The following is a 22,348-nucleotide window of genomic DNA, read 5'->3' on the forward strand; positions in this document are numbered from 1 at the left end:
AATAACGTTTCTGTGGCCCTGAGTAACAATTCTCTGGCACTCCGTAACAATTCTGTCTGTCCCTGAGTATGAATTCTGTGGCCCTAACTAGCGTTTCTTTGTCCCTAAGTAACAGTTCTGTGGCCCTGAGTAACAATTCTGTGTCTGTGCGAGTAACAATTCTGTGGCCCTAAGTAACAGTTCTGTGGCCCTCAGTAACAGTTCTGTGTCTGTGCGAGTAACAATTCTGTGTCTGTACGAGTAACAATTCTGTGGCCCTAAGTAACAGTTCTGTGGCCTTCAGTAACAATTCTGTGTCTGTGCGAGTAACAATTCTGTGTCTGTGCGAGTAACAATTCTGTGGCCCTAAGTAAAGTTTCTGTGGCCCTAAGTAACAATTCTCTGGCACTCAGTAACAATTCTGTCTGTCCCTGAGTAAGAATTCTCTGGCACTCAGTAACAATTCTGTCTGTCCCTGAGTAAAAATTCTGTGGCCCTAAGTAAAGTTTCTGGGGCCCTGAGTAACAATTATCTGGCACTCAGTAACAATTCTGTCTGTCCCTGAGTAACAATTCTCTGGCACTCAGTAACAATTCTGTCTGTCCCTGAGTAAAAATTCTGTGGCCCTAAGTAAAGTTTCTGTGGCCGTGAGTAACAATTCTCTGGCACTCCGTAACAATTCTGTCTGTCCCTGAGTAACAATTCTCTGGCACTCAGTAACAATTCTGTCTGTCCCTGAGTAAAAATTCTGTGGCCCTAAGTAAAGTTTCTGTGGCCCTGAGTAACAATTCTCTGGCACTCCGTAACAATTCTGTCTGTCCCTGAGTAACAATTCTCTGGCACTCAGTAACAATTCTGTCTGTCCCTGAGTAAAAATTCTGTGGCCCTAATTAAAGTTTCTGTGGCCCTAAGTAACAATTCTCTGGCACTCAGTAACAATTCTGTCTGTCCCTGAGTAACAATTCTCTGGCACTCCGTAACAATTCTGTCTGTCCCTGAGTAACAATTCTCTGGCACTCAGTAACAATTCTGTCTGTCCCTGAGTAAAAATTCTGTGGCCCTAAGTAAAGTTTCTGTGGCCCTGAGTAACAATTCTCTGGCACTCCGTAACAATTCTGTCTGTCCCTGAGTATGAATTCTGTGGCCCTAACTAGCGTTTCTTTGTCCCTAAGTAACAGTTCTGTGGCCCTGAGTAACAATTCTGTGTCTGTGCGAGTAACAATTCTGTGGCCCTAAGTAACAGTTCTGTGGCCCTCAGTAACAGTTCTGTGTCTGTGCGAGTAACAATTCTGTGTCTGTGCGAGTAACAATTCTGTGGCCCTAAGTAACAGTTCTGTGGCCTTCAGTAACAATTCTGTGTCTGTGCGAGTAACAATTCTGTGTCTGTGCGAGTAACAATTCTGTGGCCCTAAGTAAAGTTTCTGTGGCCCTAAGTAACAATTCTCTGGCACTCAGTAACAATTCTGTCTGTCCCTGAGTAACAATTCTCTGGCACTCAGTAACAATTCTGTCTGTCCCTGAGTAAAAATTCTGTGGCCCTAAGTAAAGTTTCTGGGGCCCTGAGTAACAATTATCTGGCACTCAGTAACAATTCTGTCTGTCCCTGAGTAACAATTCTCTGGCACTCAGTAACAATTCTGTCTGTCCCTGAGTAAAAATTCTGTGGCCCTAAGTAAAGTTTCTGTGGCCCTAAGTAACAATTCTCTGGCACTCAGTAACAATTCTGTCTGTCCCTGAGTAACAATTCTCTGGCACTCAGTAACAATTCTGTCTGTCCCTGAGTAAAAATTCTGTGGCCCTAATTAAAGTTTCTGTGGCCCTAAGTAACAATTCTCTGGCACTCAGTAACAATTCTGTCTGTCCCTGAGTAACAATTCTCTGGCACTCAGTAACAATTCTGTCTGTCCCTGAGTAAAAATTCTGTGGCCCTAATAACGTTTCTGTGGCCCTAAGTAACAATTCTCTGGCACTGAGTAACAATTCTGTCTGTCCCTGATTATGAATTCTGTGGCCCTAACTAGCGTTTCTTTGTCCCTAAATAACGATTCTGTGGCCCTCATTAACAAGTCTGTGTCCCTGAGTAATGGTTCTCTGTCCCTAAGTAACTTTTCTCTGTCCCCAATTATCGTTTCTGTGGCCCTAACTCTGTCCCTGTCCCTAGTACAGAGCGGTCTGCCTCTGTTCAATAACTGCAGGCAAATGAAGAATTCCAAAATGGCCGCTATTTATAGCTCGACCATTACACAGTGCTGGCTGGCTGGCTGGCTGCTGATTGGCTGATGCGATCACATGTAGTTGAGGAATGCATTATGGGTCAGCGCGCCTTGTCTGCCCAGACATCCCCGCTCCGTCGCCGCACATGTCAGCCGCCATTTTCTGAAAAATTTCGATTCGCGCGTCCGAATTAGGCTATTTTTCGGATTCGGCACGAATCGAAATTTTTCCGATATTCGACTCGAATTCCACTTCGGATACTTCGATTCGCTCATCTCTAATTACTACTAATGATTCGGTTTTCATCAGCAAATTCTTGGATGTGGTTCCATCATCCCCTCCAATAGTTTACATACTATCGATGTTAGACTGACTGGCCTATAGTTTCCAGGAACATATATTGGCCCTTTTTTAAATATTGGAACCATGTTGGCCCTTTGCCAATCAGCTGGTACCATTACTGTCAGTATACTGTCCATAAAAATTAGGAATAGCGGTCTGGCTACAACATGACTGAGTTCTTTGAGGACTCTCAGGTGTAAGCCATCTGGTCCTGGTGCCTTATTAAGTGTTCTTGCAAGAACACTTATTGTTATCTCACAAATATATTCTTATTCTTATTCTAGCCAAATTTACCACGCTAACTCCTCCCACAGTTTTTACACTACAAAGACAAGTAATATATCAAAACGTGCGGATTGTTCCCGATTGGGTTGCTATTACTTTGTGGAACGTTTCGCCAAATGGTTCACGAAATATCATGGGTTTTGTGGTGAAATTTTCCCATAGGAATGAATGGAGCCACTTCAGTGGGAGCTGACAAAGCTAGAGTGTGGAAGGAAAAATCAGGACATGATTTGTAAACTGCCATCACTCTGTCATTTTCAAGCCCACCTACACATATCTTATATCAAAACGTTTAGCTATCCCTGCTGCCACTAAAAATGTTTACGGCTAAGCCATAGTCCTGATAGTTTTCACAATATGACCATTTGTTTGCAACTCACGCTGCCCATTGACATTCATTGAAAATCCACTGTAGACACCTGAAATTTGAAGGGCAATTTCTAAACTGCGACTGTGCCTTCATTTTTAATATTTCAGAGACATACTATACATCAAAATGTAGGAGGTCTGGGTCTTGTGATTCTCACAATATAAAGCTCTTCCCTGCAGGATGTATAGTTTTAAAACTACAACCATTTGAAGATGGCAACCACCAGTGAAGTGAGCAAGTTGGAGCAGTGTGTTTATAACCGCTCCTCTGCTCTTGCTGTAGAGTGAGTTGCCATAGGAACCCAGGTGTGTGAGCAGGCAGCAGAGTGACAAAAGCTACTCCACCCACTCCAATTGTAGACTACTGGTGGAGGCAAGAACACTTCACACAATTTCCCCAGAAATTGTACATTTTCTAGTTAGGTGTTCTTGCAAGAACACTTATTAAGTGTTCTTGCAAGAACACTTATTGTTATCTCACAAATATATTCTTATCCTTATTCTTATTATAGCCAAATTTGCCACGCTAACTCCTCCCACAGTTTTTACACTACAAAGATCCCTAGCAAGCTATCCCTGCTGCCACTAAAAATGTTCACGGCTAAGCCATAGTCCTGATAGTTTTCACAATATGACCTTTTGTTTGCAACTCAAGCCGCCCATTGACTTTCATTGAAACTTCACTCACAGCCACCTGAAATTTGAAGGGGCATTTCTAAACTGCGACTGTGCCTTCATTTTTAATATTTCAGAGACATACTATGCATCAAAATGTAGGTCTGGGTCTTGTGATTCTCACAAGTTGGAGCAGTGTGTTTATAAAAGCTCCTCAGCTTCCTGTGAGTGAGTTGCCATAGCAACCGAAGGTGAGTCACCAGGAAGCAGAGTGACCAAAGCTACAGTGTGAGCTGCAAAATAAAAGTTGAAATGCATTTCTTCATGCTTGTCATGTGCACTGTTTACATTTCATCAATCACTTGGTTAGGGTTGGATGCAAGAACACTTCACACAATTTCCCCAGAAATTGTACCTTTTCTAGTTTGTTGTATGCTTTTCAAGTCTTTTTCAGACACTGGCTTCTGTTAGCCACAAAAGTACATTCTTGCGTTACTAATGATGCAGTCTTGACTACTATACCCCTGCTTTTCCTTTGTAAAAACTGAGGAGAAAAATGCATTTAGTACAGTTGCCTTCTCCTTGTCATTTGTAGCTAACTTCCCTTCATCATCCTTTATGGGGCCAATATGCTCTGACCGCACTTTTATACAGTTAATATATTTTAAAATGTTTTACTACCCTCTGCTATGTGTCTCTTGTGTCTATTTTTGCAGCCCTCATTGTGTTCTTACAGATCTTATTGCTTTCCTTGTAGTGTTGAAACGATAAACAATGTTCCATCCGCCTTATATTTTTTAAAGACCTTTTTTTTTCTCCTTAATCTGTCTTTTTACATTACGGTTTAACCACCCAGGTTTACCCTTCACTTTTTTATATTTATTGCCCAGTGAAATGCACTGGATGATACTTTTATTTAATATGCTCCTAAAGCACTCCCATTTTTCCTCAGCGTTCAATGTTTCTAGGATTTGGTCCCATTTAATATCTTGTAATATTGTGCTCAGTTTAAAAAAGTTGGCTCTTTCTAAATTTAGTGTCCTTGTACTACTCATGTGCCTCCCTCTCCTATGATTTATGCTGAATGTAATTATCCTGTGATCGCTGGTTCCCAAGTTGTTCCATATTTCCACATCTGTGACCAGATCCAAGTTATTTGAAATTAATAGATCTAGTAATGCATTTTTTCTAGTCAGGGCATCCACCAATTGGCACATGAAGTTGTCCTGTAAGACGTTTAAGAAATGACTGGCCTTGAATGAGTGAGCCGATCCCTCTGCCTAGTCAATATCTGGATAGCTGAAGTCCCCCATTATGATGACATTGCCCAGCCTCTCTGCATTTCCAACTATGATAGGAGATCAAACTCCTCGTCCTTCAGGTCAGGGGCCCTGTAGCATATCCCCACTAATATTTTCCCAATAGCTTCTTATCTTTGAAGTTCCACCCACAGGGACTCCACCTCTCCCTGCCTTGCCCCATTTGCAATGTCGTCCCGCATGTTCACTAGCAAATCATTCTTGATATACAGGCATACCCCTTCTCCCCTCCCTGTCCCTCCAATACAAGGAATACCCCTTTATCCAATTCAATGGCCACAAATTTAACATTTTTGCAGAGGCAGTTTGCATAAGACCAGGTGAGGTAATATTTTGACTCCAGTTTTATCGTCAGTGGCAGGTGAGTGTCCTGCAGAAACACCACATTTTTTGAGTAATTATGTAGCATTCAGTATATTCAATGTTAAAGGTGAAGTACAGTAAAATATATTTTTTTTTAGATACAGCACCATACACATTAGGTACGTGCAGTGGTGGGTATTCTTGTACCTGTCAGTGGCTGCTTCTGCTCAAAATCCTTAATTCTGTATCCCATTCACAACTCATATTCTCACTCGGATAATAAATATACTCTCATTTATATTTTAAGATAAAACATGTCTCAACTCTCTCTCCAATATTGTGGCCTGTGCTTATGTACTGTCCAGCCACTGAACAATGTTTATAGCTATTGTCTTTAACCACTTGCCCTCCACAGGCCCCTTCCTGACCAGGCCATTTTTTGTGATACGGCACTGTTAACATGCAATGCTGCACCCAAATTAAATTTATGTCCTTCTTTTTTCCCCACAAATGGAGCTTTCTTTTGGTGGTATTTGATTGCTTGTGCTATAAACAAAAAAAAACAACAATTTTGAATAAAACATTTTTGACTTTTTGCTATAAAACATATCCAGAAAATATTTTTTTCATAAATTTAGGCCAAAAGGTATTCTGCTACATGTCTTTGCTAAAAAAAAAAATCCCAATACATGTAAATTAATTGGTTTAAGTGAAAGTTATTGAGTTTACAAATGACGGTATATATACTGGAATTTTTATTTATTTATTTATTTTATACTAGTAATGGCGGCGATCAGTGACTTATAGCCGACACTCTGACACTGACTTGGTGTCACCGACATCCCCAGTGACACTAATACACTGATCAGTGCTGATAAAAAACACTGACACTGTACTAATGACACTGGGCTGGAAGGGGTTAACATCTGGGGCAATCAAAGGGTTAACTGTGTGCTGTGCTTTACTGTGTAAGCATGCTCCTTTGTATTGCTCTGCTATGCAGAGCAATACAAAGCAGCATGCTGGAGCTAACAGGGAAGAGATCGATATTGTTTACATACAGACCTCCCCCCGTCAGTGACACTCTACAATCGCCGGGTGCTGGCGGGGAATCACCCATGGGACTCGGTGATCAGCAGCCTACCCAGAAATACAAAATCACATATATATACATAATTTTGCACAGCTCTGCCGCCCTGTAGCAGTAGCTCTGCTATAAGGCAGTCGGGAAGCGGTTAAGTTAATACACTCTAATTTTTATTGCAGGATAAAGACTTCCTTGTCTCTTTCTATTTGCTGCCTATTCAAGTTCTTGTGTGCTGTCTTGATGCTAGACAACACATACCTGAAGTCTATATTTGGATATTTTTATTTAGGATATTGGGGATGGGAAGGGGGGTTCAGGGAAAGTGGGTTTGTGGTTATGAAGTGTTCATGTACATTCTAATTTTGTAATTTCATTTACCAAAAAAAGAAGTCTTCAAACTATACTGTTAAGCTGTTGTGCTACTAGTTAGTTTGTACAAGACTTTAGCCTAAAATAGAACTAAAGACAAAACTTTTTTTTTTAAATTTGGGCTATGACCCCTCAAGTTTTTTTGCCATCTGTGTCCCACTTGGGAGATTTACCTTCACTTCCTGTCCCATAGCTAAAACAGGCTATACCTGGAATTTGCAGGAAATCCCTTGGGGCCATTGGGGCCCCCAGGTCGCCAGAACTAGTGTCCCCATTACAAGATTTATCCTCTACTGCTGTTCTGGAATGTTGGAATTTTCTTTTCTTTCACGTTTGATGATAACGGTAAACAGAACAAATAGAGGACGAATCTCCCTAACAGGGGCAGAGGTGGCAATCAGAAACTATCAGGTGTTCTAATCTACTTCTACTCTATTCAAATCTAAAAGAAAAGTTTTGCTATTAGTTATATTTTAATCTTTTTTAATAGAAAACTGTTGTTACTTATACTGTTCAATTCAGACCTATTAGTGTTTTATTAAAAAAAAAAATCAGGTTACACAGCCAAAACAAACCTTTAATTAAAGATTGACATGATTCAGTTTGGAGTGCTGCTGCATATTAAAGATACACCAATCAAAATCAATTACACATCCAAAATATGTGATAATAGTGTAGATGATGCTGTTAGTAAAAATCTGACTGTTCCATAGAGCCATATACTCCTTTATTGCATTTCCCAAGCATATAATATTAATTGATTTTCCCTTATGACCCTCAAAGTTGCAATAAATGGGCCCTCTCTCCATCTAATTTACTTCCACTCTATTTAAACCGAAAAGAAAAGTTTTGCCATTAGTTATATTTTAATCTTTTTTTTAAAGAGAAAACTGCTGTGGCGGCTATTTTTACAGTTCACTTTAGACCTATTACTGTTTTATTAAAAAAAAATCAGGTGACACAGACAAACCAAACCTTTAATTGAAGATTGAAATGATTCAGTTTGGGGTGCTTCTGCATAATTTTAGATATGCTGATCAAAATCAAATACACATCCAAAATATGTGATGATAGTGTAGATGATGCTGTTCCATAGAGCCATATACTCCTTTGTTGCATCTCCCAAGCATTTAATTTTAAGTGCTTTTCCCTCATCACCTTCAAAGTTGCATTAAATGGGCCCTCTCTCCATCTAATCTACTTCCACTCTATTTAAACCTAAAAGAAACGTTTTGCCATTAGTTATATTTTAATCTTTTTTTAAGATAAAACTGCTGTGGCGGCTAATTTTACTGTTCAATTTAGACCTATTACTGTTTTATTAAAAAAAATCAGTTGACACAGCTAAAACTACCCTTTCATTGAAGATTGATATTATTCAGGTTGGGGTGCTGCTGCATATTTAAGTTACGCCAATCAAAATCAATTACACATCCAAAATATGTGATGATAGTGTAGATCAGCCTTTCTCAACCAGGGTGCCCAGGCACCCTGGGGTGCCTTGAGGTTTCTTGGCCAAATGTCTAAAAATTGCCCAAAACCTGTATACAAGCCAGCGGGTGGAACAAGCCCGCCTTTTAGTTACACAAAGTTACAGGTCTTCATTGTGCACCATTACGACCTTCTAGCCACCGGCATCCTGACAACCAATGACATCATCAGTTGATAAGGAGGATGACAGCTGCCTGTACATCATCCTAGTTTGACCCTCTCCTGGCCCTCTACATCAGTGCTGGGTCAAATTAGCTCGGATAGAAATTGGGGGAGAAGAGAAACATTGGAATACTACTCAGTACCAGTGTGCAAAAGTGTATTTGCTTTGGAAGAATAAATCACCTCTAATGTTGGGTGTCCTACATGTGTGGATGTTGCGGTGTTATATAAAACTATTAGAATAGTTTGCCACATTTTACAATGGGGTGCCTCAAGACTGTCCATAATTTTAAAGGGTGCCTCGGGACTGTTCATACTTTTAAAGGGTGCCTTGACTAAAAAGAAGGTTGAGAAACACTGGTGTAAATGATGCTGTTCCATAGAGCCATATACTCCTTTATTGCATCTCCCAAGCATATAATTTGAAGTGCTTTTCCCTCACCACCCTCAAAGTTGCATTGAATGGGCTCTCTCTTCATTGTACAATGTCTTTCAAAAATTTGTTTTGCTTTGTCAAATACATTTACTCCCCCTGCCCCTCTTTTATGCTGCCATCTTTCAAAATCCAGCACATGTGCAGATGCAACATTGGTCTCTGCAGTTTGTTTGGAACCTGGCAGAGACCAGTGGTGCATCAGTGTATATGTGGCAGATTTCTGCACAAGTGCCCCAATTTCTGACAACTGAGAACTATAGCTGTCTGTGGCATTTGTACACATACTCAAATATCTAACAGAGCCTCCTTAAAAACTGAACTCCAAAAAATAAGTGAACATATATATGAACCTACAAATGGATTCATTTTTAAACTCTGTCAGTATTTTAATCCAAGCAACTCTACCAGAAAATAGAGCCAGATCCTGTTCTTCCTGTGACCTACCTTCAGACTGCACTGCAGATAGGTAATACAACCTATTAAGAACTTGCTTCAGTCTTTGATTGGAAAATAAAAAAGCTATTATGTCATACTTTGGCATCCCTTTTCACTCCTTTTAGGAAGCTTGTAGTGTTAGAGTGACAACATTGTGCACTGTAGCAAAGTCTCATGTTTTTCTTGGGTCCTACTGTACACAGACTTTCAGGATATTTAGAAATTCAGGCACCTATACAATTTGTGTGTGCAAAATGATGTGACTGAAAATAAGTGAATTGCACCCTTGAGGGCCTCGCTCTGAGTGTGCTACTTACAACTTACTACTACCAGAAAGTTATTGATGCATGTGCTGAGGTACACCAGCTGTATCCTCACCTGGATGGGGTGACTGAGGCGTCCATCCTCTTCCTCCCGGACCCCCCTGATGCTTTAGAACCTCCAAGACTTCCTGAGCCATTCCTGCATTGTAGGACCAGACCAGAAAAGTCAGCCAGAGAGTCGAAGGAGAAGAGAATCGGGAAGAGGAGAATCCAGCCAGAGGAGCCAAACATGCTGGATCTTTTCTACTGGGGGAAAACTCAAATGTCTCACGATTCGCAGAAGCCATTTTAGAAGTGTCCTGAAGCGGTGATACCATTTGATGGACCCTGAAGGGAACAGGAGCAGGAACCTGACCATACCTGGGAGTGATCGATCTGGCTGACTGAATGAGACAAAAGTGATCTCAAATGCGTAATTATAGTGCACATCTGGCGAGTGAGCAATTCGCGTATTTTCAGTCACATCGTTTGTCACTCCTGATTTAGAGGAATAGAGCACCTTGGGCTGAGATCCGCTACTATCTTCAAGTTTATTGTTTGGACTTGTTCTCATATACTTGCCACTGTAACCGCTCATTTGTGGTTTTATGTGTATTTTTGCACCTTAAATTTATTGCATCTATGGTGAAGTGGTGCGGCATTATCTGCATGATTTGCACTTTATGAAATAAGATACATTATTAATTTTGTTTTATTGGAATTTTTGCACATTCATTTAACAGCGCTGCACTGCCTTTTATGATTATTTGTTTTAGAGGTTTTTATGGTACCTTTTCGTGTTCTAGCAGCTGTAATTTTATAATAGCGCTCACTTAACCTTACTTTATATACCTATACAATATGTATTTAAAAGACACTTAAAGTGTGGAAATCTAAGTTTAAAACCAACAATAATACAAAACGTTACCTGTTGATTAGGGATAAGTTCAGTGTGAAAATATTGGCTCCTTACATAGATACCGTGGGTTAAAAGGTGGTACTAGGTGGTGTATTATTTGCAGAATTGACAGATTATAAGAGCCGAACAAACTAATGCAATTATCACATTTAAGGACTGGTAAGTTGCAATGTATTATATTTTTTTGTTTTGGAGTGTTTTGTTATGAATAAGCTTTATTGTGTTTTTGGCAAAATTCTAACAAGTTTCACAGCTGAGAAACGTGCTCCTCCATCAAGAATTATAACAGTATATTTGAAACAAAAGTATTGCAATGGATAAGATATACAGTACAAATACCAAAGGGTTTCAAGTAAGTTCTATAGTCAATATTCCACATGTAGTTAAGGGGAAGCATTGCTTCCCTCACTGTGCCCAGACAGCAGAATGAGGATTACACATTAAGGGAGTGATAGGGACAAGAGCAGCAAGGAAAAAGGGAAGGGGGTAGATGATCAGCCCTGAGGAGACTTATAGCAGTTTACAATCAAAAATCAGAGAGGCTAAAGAAAATAGAAATGAGAACATTCAGTCTAGGTGTTCCTTGTTGGAATTTAGTGGCCCAGTTCATTTTCTCATTCTCTGCTATGAAAAGGTTAGTTGAAGAATGCATATTGTAAAGTTAAGAAATCATATGGATGTGATCTGTGCTATTTATGCATACGGTGCTATAGTTAAAATTCCACCAGTATTGCTCCCCCCACTGTGCCTAGACGACAGCAGAATGAGTATTACACAATAAGGCAGTGATAGGTACAAGAGCAGTAAGGGAATAAGGGGGGGGGGGGGTAGAAGATCAGCTGGAGAGCCTTATGGCATCTCAGAAAGACCTACAATTTACAAAAATGAAATCAGAGAGGCTGAAGAAATTAGAACATTCAATTTACCGGTATATTCCATGTTGTAACAAACTGTTGGTAAAGGTCATGTTAATGGACTGTTATCTCCTCTATTCTGATATTGTTGAGCCCCTCAACCCACTCCCGAAACCAAGGGATAGTGAACAACCTCTCGTATTTGTTGGCCAATGCTCTAGCTGGAGAAAAGCAGAAGTGTAGAACACCTTCTTTTGTTACTACTGGTGAACCTGGAAAAATGGAGAGGACAATTGTTTCAGGGGATGCCACTCAGTTCATGCCAAAGAGCTGTGCACAAAAATAGCTGATAAGGTGAGAGGGCCAGCAAATATATATAATAATATACTGTATATATTATATATCTAATTCCCTACACTTCCAGCAATGGTCAAAGGCCAAGGGGAAGATTGTGTGCAGGGTAAAAGGACACCTGTATCATCTAGTTACAATTTTGTAATTCCTTTCTTGAGCCTAACTTACTAAGCTTAATTTAAAGGTCACGCAGAGGGAATTCTCCCAGTCATCAGTTGGAATTTAATGGCCCAATTAATTTTCCCACTCTTTGGTATGAAAAGGTTGGTTTGAGAATGCATATTGTAAAGTCGAGCAATCAGATGGATGTGATCTGTGCTATTTATGCATATGTTCTCAAATGGTGTCAAATCCCTAGAAAGCTGACCCAAGGAGTTGAAATGAGAATGATGGAGACATATTTAAGCAAGCCATCTACCATGACAAGGGAGGTCTGCTGGACATAGCTGAGCTGGTGAGTTACATGATTGAAAAGTCATCCATAGAGTGCCATTTAGGAAACCTTGGGCATGGCTTCATGGATTCACAAGAAGTGAAGTGGAAGAGCCTACAGTATGTGTGACAAAACAAATATGTATCCTTTTGTCCCAGGTATCCAATAGGGTGTTTATCAAATGGGGTGAGGGGTGATTATGGAGGTGGCCTAAATGTTGTTTTTAATTGTAATTCCTGCTTGGTTTTATATTGCTCTGTGCAGTTTTTAAGTACTCACTGCCAAGAAAGGTAAGGTTTCTACACCTGTACACAAAGTGGGATTTTAATGTTTATGTAGATTTACTGTCCAGTCTATTTCTGTTTGTAAACTACTAATTTAGCCTAAATATGTCTCAAAACTGAAACAGTTGTCTTCCACTGACTTTTTTAGATTGAAGAAAGTCTACGGTCTCTTTTGCTCTCAAAAATATCAGCCCGACTACATGACCTACATTATGGAATTATCTGTTCTGATACAGTCATTAACTTTTACTACAGTATTTATCAAATGAATGTTTAAATGTTACGGTAAATAAGACTTGCTTTCATTCTGCTAGTTTATTAGACTGTCATTTGATTTTAACAGTTCTACCTGTAATTAGATAAATTCTGCTCCATTTCCAGGTAAATTGTGAGTGCCCCACATGAACTGGGCAGGGTGTACTATTTTTCTGTACACCATTTTTCACTAATAAGCACTAAGTCTGTTTTCTGTTCCCGCACCAACTGAAATTTCCTGGTCCTGCTGTTCTAAAATGTTTGTGGGTAATTACTGGCACATTTGTCTCCATAGACACTTGAGCCACATCCACTTTTGGTAAAAACATAATTTTTAACTGTCTGCTAAAAAATGTTCAGTATGTATCTGAGTGTCTGCTAGTCACAGCAGGTGCTGGATCACACAGATCTTTTTCTTTACACTCTTAAAGAGGCCAACACGGATCAGAGGAGTCCAAAGACTGCCCTCCCAGTGACCTGTACTCAAACTATGCCAGATATGTTTAGTTTTCTGTAAATAAACAAAGTGCATATGAGATTTATGGAAAGGGTTATTTTAACTGATATACTTTTGAGAAGGATTGGGAGCAACAGTATTGCCAAAATTAGGTTTAATTGCAAAGCAGCCCATTGCTGTTTCTTGTTTTACATTTATTTTTTTTATCACAGTAGGATATATAATACTGGTTACTACTTCTAAAAATATTATATGTCTACCATATAGTTACTACCCGTGGCAAAGAAATGGGAAAACAGGAACATTTGCCCAAATGTAAGTATAACATTTAAAAAATACCCAACAATGCAATATTTTGGCTATTTAACTAATAGTAATAAATATTGTTATTCACAGACTACAGGAGTGAATTTCTTTGCATATATCTTCTCTCCCTTCCCTGTACAACATGCAACCTCCATTCTATAGAAGACCTTTACTTTCCTCCATTACTGCTTCCTACCAATATGCTTCTTTGTTATAATCCCTGTCAAATTCCATTAGAAACTCACCATCAAAATGTTTTGGGTGCTCTTTTGTCAATTTGAATCTATCCATACTTATTTTACTGTTTCATTGACATATATTGCTGCATTATGTAGAACTGTAAATTTAAAAGCTTATCTGGCAAAAACTCTCACTCTCCTTGCATATAGTTTTTTGCTGTTAAAATGTTTTAAAACATACACTATATTGCCAAAAGTATTAGGACACCCCTCCAAATCATTGGATTCAGGTGTTCCAATCACCTCCATGGCCACAGGTGTATATAATCAAGCACCTAGGCATGCGGACTGCTTCTACAAACATTTGTGAAAGAATAGGTCGATCTCAGGAGCTCAGTGACTTCAAGCGTGGTACCGTGATAGGTTGCCACCTGCACAAGAAGTCCATCCGTGAAATTTCCTTGCTGCTAAATATTCCACTGTCAACTGTTAGTGGTATTATAACAAAGTGGAAGCAACTGGGAACAACAGCAACTCAGCCACCAAGTGGTAGGCCACGTAAAATGACAGAGCTGGGTCAGCACATGCTGAAGCTCACAGTATACAAAGGTTGCCAACTATCTGCAGAGTCAATAGCTAAAGAACTCCAAACTTCATGTGGCCTTCAGATAAGCACAACAACAGCGCGTAGAGAGCTTCATGGAACGGGTTTCCATGGCTGAGCAGCTGCATCAAGTGCAATGCAAACCGTCGGCTGCAGTGGTGTAAAGCACTGGACTCTAGAGCAGTGGAGACAAGTTCTCTGGAGTGACGAATCACGCTTCTCTGTCTGGAAATCTGAAGGACTCTTAAGGAGTCAGCATACCAAGCATACCAAGACATTTTGGACAACTTCATGCTTCCAACTTTGTGGGAACAGTTTGGGGATGGCCCCTTCCTGATTGCGCACCAGTGCACAAAGCAAGGTCCATAAGGACATGGATGAGCGAGTTTGGGTTGGAGGAACTTGACTGGCCTGCACAGAGTCCTGACCTCAACTTGATAGAACACCTTTGGGATCAATTAGAGCAGAGGCTGCAAGCCAGGCCTTCTTGTCCGACATCAGTGCCTGACCTCACAAATGTGCTTCTGGAAGAATGGTTAAACATTCCCATAGACACACTCCTAAACCTTGTGGACAGCCTTCCCAGAAGAATTAAAGCTGTTATAGCTGCAAAGGGTACGCCAACTCAATATCGAACCCTACGGATTAAGACTGGGATGCCATTAAAGTTCATGTGCGTGTAAAGGCAGGCGTCCCAATACTTTTGGCAATATTGTGTAGTTATAATATTGTTGACATTAAAGAGCGTTTCATTAAGTGTTCTTGCATGGCAAGACCACTTACTGTTATCTCACATATATATTATTATTATTATAGCCAAATTTACCACCCTAACTCCTCCCACAGTTTTTACACTACATAGACAGTAATATACCAAAACTTGCGGATTGTTCCTGATTGGTGTGCTATTACTTTGCGTAACGTTTCGCTGAATGGTTCACAAAATATCAGCGTTTTTGTGGTGAAATTGGTCCCATAGGAATGAATGGAGGAATCCTGATAGTTTTCACATAATGACCATTTGTTTGCAACTCAAGCCACCCATTGACATTCATTGAAACTTCACTCTAGCCACCTCAAATTTGAAGGGCAATTTCTAAACTGCGACTGTGCCTTCATTTTTAATATTTACTCAAGCCACTCCACCCAGTTACTCCGCCCACTCCAGTTGTAGACTACTGGTGGAGGCAAGGACACTTCACACATTTTCCCCAGATATTGTAGCTTTTATAGTTACTTATGCCTTTCTCTTTCAACAATGAATTCATATTAATAACAAATAAATAACTAGAAAAGCTGCAATTTCTGGGGAAATTGTGTGAAGTGTTCTTGCCTCCACCAGTAGTCTATAACTGGAGTGGGCGGAGTAACTGGGTGGAGTGGCTTGTCACTCTGCTGCCTGCTTACACACCTGGGTTCCTATGGCAACTCACTCTACAGCAAGGGCAGAGAAGAGCGGTTAAAAACAAACTGCTCCAACTTGCTCACTTCACTGGTGGTTGCCATCTTCAAACGGTTGTAGTTAAAAGATTATAAATCCTACACCAAAGAGCTTTATATTGTGAGAATCACAAGACCCAGACCTACATTTTGATGCATAGTATGTCTCTGAAATATTAAAAATGAAGGCACACTCGCAGTTTAGAAATTGCCCTTCAAATTTGAGGTGGCTAGAGTGGAATTTCAATGAATGTCAATGGGCAGTGCGAGTTGCAAACAAATGGTCATATTGTGAAAACTATCAGGACATGGCTTAGCCGTGGACATTTTTAGTGGCAGCAAGGATAGCTGAACGTTTTGATATAAGATTTCTGTAGGTGGGCTTGAAAATGAGGGAGTGATGGCAGTTTAGAAATCATGTCCTGATATTGCAGCTCACACTCTAGCTTTTGTCAGCTCCCACTCTAGTTTTGAACATTCCGCCATTCATTCCTATGGGACCAATTTTACCACAAAAACGCCGATATTTCATGAACCATTCGGCAAAACGTTCCACAAAGTAATAGCACACCAATCGGGAACAATCCGCACGTTTCGGTATATTATTGTCTATGTAGTGTAAAAACTGTGGGAGGAGTTAGGGTGGTAAATTTGGCTATAATAATAATAATATATATGTGAGATAACAGTAAGCGGTCTTGCCATGCAAGAACACTTAATGAAACGTTCTTTAATGTCAACAATATTATAACTACACAATATTGCCAAAAGTATTGGGACGCCTGCCTTTACACGCACATGAACTTTAATGACATCCCAGTCTTAATTCGTAGGGTTCGATATTGAGTTGGCGTACCCTTTGCAGCTTGCCATGCAAGAACACTTAATAATGTAGCAAGGTAAAACATTAAATGTTTGCATATATAAGCACAAAAACACATTCTCTCTATTTACTATAAAATATATAATGCTAAAAATGTAGATTTTATTATTTTAAATCTTAAAAACAAAATGTCTTAATGAACTCAAAATGTTATCATGCAACATTCTGAAAGAAGACACTTTAACACTTATTTTGTTTGTGACTTGAGAGCTTCTTCTATTCAGCTACAGGAATATAACACAGACAGCTGTTCCATCTAGTGTCTGAAGTGAAAGTCTACCAGACTGATCATTTTCTTTTGTCAGTACCACAATGATGCCTTGAAGTACACAACAGAAGTCTACACGGGCCTGTATTTGTGAACATAGTTTTGACTTGTATTGAATAAGTGTTGATTTAGGGTCTGCTCACACCAGCAAGTCGTGCTCAACGAACTGCTACTGGTGTGCACTAGGAGGAAGAGCAATGTTTTTCCTCTTCAGAAACATTGCTCGGCTGTGTCCTCTGCTATCATATGCTATAGCTGAAAAGCTGATCTATTAATTTGTGTTTTCCTGACTTGATTAATGTAACGCACTACTGACTGTTGACTTCAATATGTAAAAATTTCTGTAGTCAGAATCCTGACTAGGTCTGGTACAAGTGATCATATTACCCCCATCCTGGAGTGATTGCAATTGTAACCTGACAGGTTTCGGATAGACTTTAAGATACTTTTGCTCACCCATAAGGCTTTTTTCTTCATGGCTTATTACCACATTATCTCTCTGAACTTTTATCAACTTACTCACCCCCTCGAAACCCCTCAAATTCTGGTCCCCCCTACTCACCTATACTTGATAGGAGACAGAGCCTTCTCCTGCTATGCTCCAAAATTCTGAAATTCTCTTCCAAAGACCATCAGAGAGTCATCTTCTCTAAACTCATTCAAATCAAATCAAAACTTTTTTCTTTAGACAAACTTACACGTAGTTGTCACTTTTTTTTCTACTGTGTATTTCTTGTGTTTTCCTTGTAAGGAGCTTTGAGAAGCTCCCTTTAAAGGTGCAATATAAAACTAGAAAAGCTACAATTTCTGGGGGAAAATGTGTGAAGTGATCTTGCCTCTACCAGTAGTCTATAACTGGAGTTGGGTGCTGCCTGCTCACACACCTGGGTTCCTATGGCAACTCACTCTACAGCAAGGGCAGAGAAGAGTGGTTAAAAACAAACTGCTCCAACTTGCTCACTTCACTGGCAGTTGCCATCTTCAAATGGTTGTAGTTTAAAAATTATAAATCCTACACCGAAGAGCTTTATATTGTGTGAATCACAAGGCCCAGACCTACATTTTGATGTATAGTATGTCTCTGAAATATTAAAAATGAAGGCACAGTCAGAGTTTAGAAATTACCCTTCAAATTTGACGTGGCTAGAGTGGAGTTTCAATGAATGCCAATGGGTGGCGTGAGTTGCAAACAAATGGTCATATTATGAAAACTATCAGGGCTATGGCTTAGCCATGGACATTTTTAGTGGCAGCAGGGATAGCTGAATGTTTTGATATATGATTTGTGTAGGTGGTCTTGAAAATGAGGGAGTGATGGCAGTTTAGAAATCATGTCCTGATTTTTCAGCTCACACTCTAGTTTTCAACATTCTGCCATTCATTCCTATGGGACCAATTTCACCACAAAGACGCTGATATTTCGTGAACCATTTGGCAAAACATTCCACAAAGTAATAGCACACCAATTGGGAACAATCCGCACGTTTCGGTATATTACTGTGTATGTAGTGTAAAAACTGTGGGAGGAGTTAGGGTGGTAAATTTGGCTATAATAATAAGAATATATATGTGAGATAACAGTAAGCGGTCTTGCCATACAAGAACACTTAATAAAGATTTTTATTTTTATTAATACTATTATTATGATGATAATGACCCTGAATTTTTTACTGCACCCCCTCTTCAGAAAGGATAGATCAGGCTCTGAAGAACAGTATAGCACATCGTGAGTTGTGATGATTGCATTATATTTTTTTTTTCCCAGCATTTCCTTTTTCTTCACTTAGTGATCCATACTTCCTGTCCTAGGATGACAGTGTTCACTCGTCACACTGAATCTATGAAGAAGCAGCGCTGTGACCCTAGGATAAGATTACAACCCTGCACCATTTTCTGCTTTTCCATAACAGAGGCAAGGGGTTCTGTAGTCCTCAAAGATAGCTGGGAATAATGCAACTGATAAGGGCACTGAGAGACCCCATAGAAAGTTATCGGCTGATATTATTTGGTAGGATCAACTGATTTTTTTTGCACTTATTAAACAGGTATAACAAAACTCTTTCAAATATATTTTTAAAAAGCCAAAAGGGACCACACATAAAAAGTTCTTTGTTAGGGTTTATATATTCTTTATCTTATCCAACTATTGATGCTCCATTCCAGCTCCACTACTAGGCTTTCCAGGGAAGTATAGGTACTCCTATAACTAGAGCCTGTATTAGCAGCTTTTTCCATCCTGTCAGTGGCTCTGAATATCCATTGTTATTATAGTTTGTCTGCACTGTATCTTTATAGTTGCTAGAAAAGCTGACTTGGAACGGCATAGAGATGATAAATAATTCAGTTTATGATATACGTTCTTTGGATACCATCCACTAGATGCCTGCAAAAAGTACACATACAAAAAGAATACCATATACTATTTGAAGTGTTACATTCTACATTGTGTTTTAGAAGAATAAACACACCTTTTCTGTAAAGAAACAAAGCTGCAATGAAAAATGTGTAACCTACATATTCTGACTGATGATTTCTAGGGCTGTGGGTTTAGATTTCAAAAATATATTTCTTCTAAGGTGTTGTGTACACAGACATTCATTTGTGTCAGGGAACTGCTGCTCTCCCTGCACAGGTAATTGGGAATGCAACAGCAGCTTAGACGGTGGTCAGAAGCAGGTCAGAAGAAGTCAGAGCAGGTCAGAAGCACTTCTAAATGCACATAGGATTTCAAAAGCATAACAAACTGTTCATAAATGAATGCATTTGTCCATCTACAGAAACCCTAACTGTATAGGTTATACAAAGAATATCAGGCTTCAAACTGTATGCCACAAATACAAACTTGGCCATTTATCATTGCTTTTTTGTTATTGTATATTCACTATAGGCCCTACTGGGTGCAAGTGTTCTTCTGGCTCCAGTTTTTATGTACTGCTATTTTGAAAGGATGAATAGCCAGTTACTATTCAAAAGAGATGCTGGCTAGTAACAGAAGGCCAGGCATATGAGGAAAAACAATGTGACTCTGCATCCTGCCATTTCACAAGTAGTGCTTTGCAGTTATTAGTTGAATAAAATGCAGGCCAGAGTACTTGGTGTCATTCTGGACTCCAACCTATCCTTCCAGCCCCAAGTCCAATCTTTAACAAGCTCGTGCAGACTCCACCTCCGCAACATCGCCAAAATACGCACGTTCCTAACCCCAGAAACCACTAAACAGCTCATCCACTCCCTCATCATATCACGACTCGATTACTGCAATTCCCTCCTTACTGGCCTGCCTCGCCGCTGGGTATCCCCGCTTCAGCCAGACTCATTCACCTTTCCAACCGCTCTGTTTACGCCATCCCCCTCTGCCAATCCCTCCACTGGCTTCCGATTGTGCAACGGATCAAATTCAAAATCCTAACACTGACGTACAAAGCCTTCCACCATACTGCCCCTAACTACATCACTAACCTAATATCCAAGTACCACCCATCACGCACACTCCGCTCCTCACAAGACCTCCTTCTCACTATTTCCCTGGTCTCCTCCTCCCATGCCCGCCTCCAGGACTTCTCCAGGGTGTCACCCATCCTCTGGAACTCCCTGCCCCAACCCATCAGATTATCACCTACTCTCCTCTCCTTTAGGCGCACCCTGAAAACCCATCTCTTCAGGGAAGCCTACCCCACCCCCTGATAACTTGCCGACCTCCTCCACTCTTCCTACCACTCCATCCCCCACAGCTATCTCCTCCTGTGCCACCATCCCCTCCCTCCTAGATTGTAAGCTCAAAAGAGCAGGGCATCCAATCCCCTCATGTTTTGTATTGTATTGTTATTGTTCTGTCACATGTTCTGTCCCGCTTTGTGATGTACAGCGCTGAGCGAACTATTGGCGCTTGATAAATACTGCATAATAATAATAGTAATGATAATAATAAGGTTTAAAGCTGATCTCTATTTAGAAATACAAAACTCTTGTATCCATTAATATATTATTAAAATTATTTATTTTTTTTAAGTGCAGTCTAAATATCTAAATTGGGAACAGCCTCCTGCCATTCACTGCACAGCAGAACTCAGACTGAAAGAAGGATAAACAGTACAAGAAGCCAGTCAGATGTTGTGAGGTGCTCAAATGTTTAAGAACATGCTTACAGTATGTGAGGGGTAAAGCCAGCCATAGAGGGATTGAAATTTGGCATGTTCAGCAGGAACCAGCCAAATTCTGATACCTCTATGAGCAGGCTTATTGTACTGAAGTCAATCTATCCTTTTTTAAAGCCTGATCACTGCCAGAGTCTATAGCCGCCAGCAGTGATCATTGTATTCTGCCAATGAGGAAGGCTCCCCATGTTCCCCATTGGCATGACACAACAGCACTGATGGAGGAACAAAGCAATCTTATTTCCTTCAATTTATGGTTAAAGGAAAGAAAATTGCAAAATGTATGGCCTGCCTAAGAGTGACTGAGAGATCAGGTCATCAGTTTTCAGCTTCTGTCTAGTCACAGGCTGAGAAAGGGCCAAGGCATGCAAGGATTATTTAACTACAACAAAAAACAAACAGGTCTGCTTCATTGCCAGACAGGGCTGTACTGTGTGGCAGAGCTGTGTAAATCGGTGAACTGGATAGACAGAAATGCAAATTCTTAGGTACAAAAGCTCCCTTATACAGTATATATTTAATTTGTCTATGTATATGTTTGTCTGGAGTTCAGCTGTAAAGTAGCTTACATGCCCCTGGTGGTGACTACAATTGCCAAGCCAACATACATGTTTAATCTTAATTTTTACCACACACACTCACACTAAACTAAATTTTATTTAAAAATTGCTTGTCTGCCTGTGCTTGTCAAAAACTTTGTACTGGGTTTTACATTACCACTAAAAAGGATTCAGCTGCAGAAAAAGGGTGTAAAAACCTTATTATTCATTTAATTTGTAGACATTTCATCTTCAAAGAAAGTATTCATGATGTCAATAAAATATCTGACCCATGTGCTGTAACTTTTTGGATTTCCTCCTAGGAATCCATCTCATTTCAGGGTTGAAGTAGTAAGAACAGTTTGCATATTGAAACAACTGTAGTTTAACTGAGCCCCCCTTGAAGAAGCTCCAATAAATTCAATGTCTGACCTAGTCCTAAACGTTTTTGCATTGACAAAGAGCCATTGATAATGGGTTGTTAACAGGTATGCAGCTGTATCTCAGCCATATGGGACTCTCTACAACTCGAAGAAAATTAAACTCACTTTACACTACAGTGATAACAAATTGACCTTCCAGTTTGGATGTTACATACAATCATTCTGAAATATTCCAGTTTACAGTATTTAGTTTAAAGAGTGATTTGTTTTTTGGGGTTTTTTTTTGCCTTTTAAGTCCAGGCTGTATTCTGTCACAACATGCCTTTCG

The sequence above is a fragment of the Staurois parvus genome, unplaced genomic scaffold, assembly GCF_062004578.1.
Source record: "Staurois parvus isolate SC_StPar_1 unplaced genomic scaffold, SC_StPar_1.0 ptg000078l, whole genome shotgun sequence".
In the NCBI taxonomy this organism is placed as follows: domain Eukaryota; kingdom Metazoa; phylum Chordata; class Amphibia; order Anura; family Ranidae; genus Staurois; species Staurois parvus.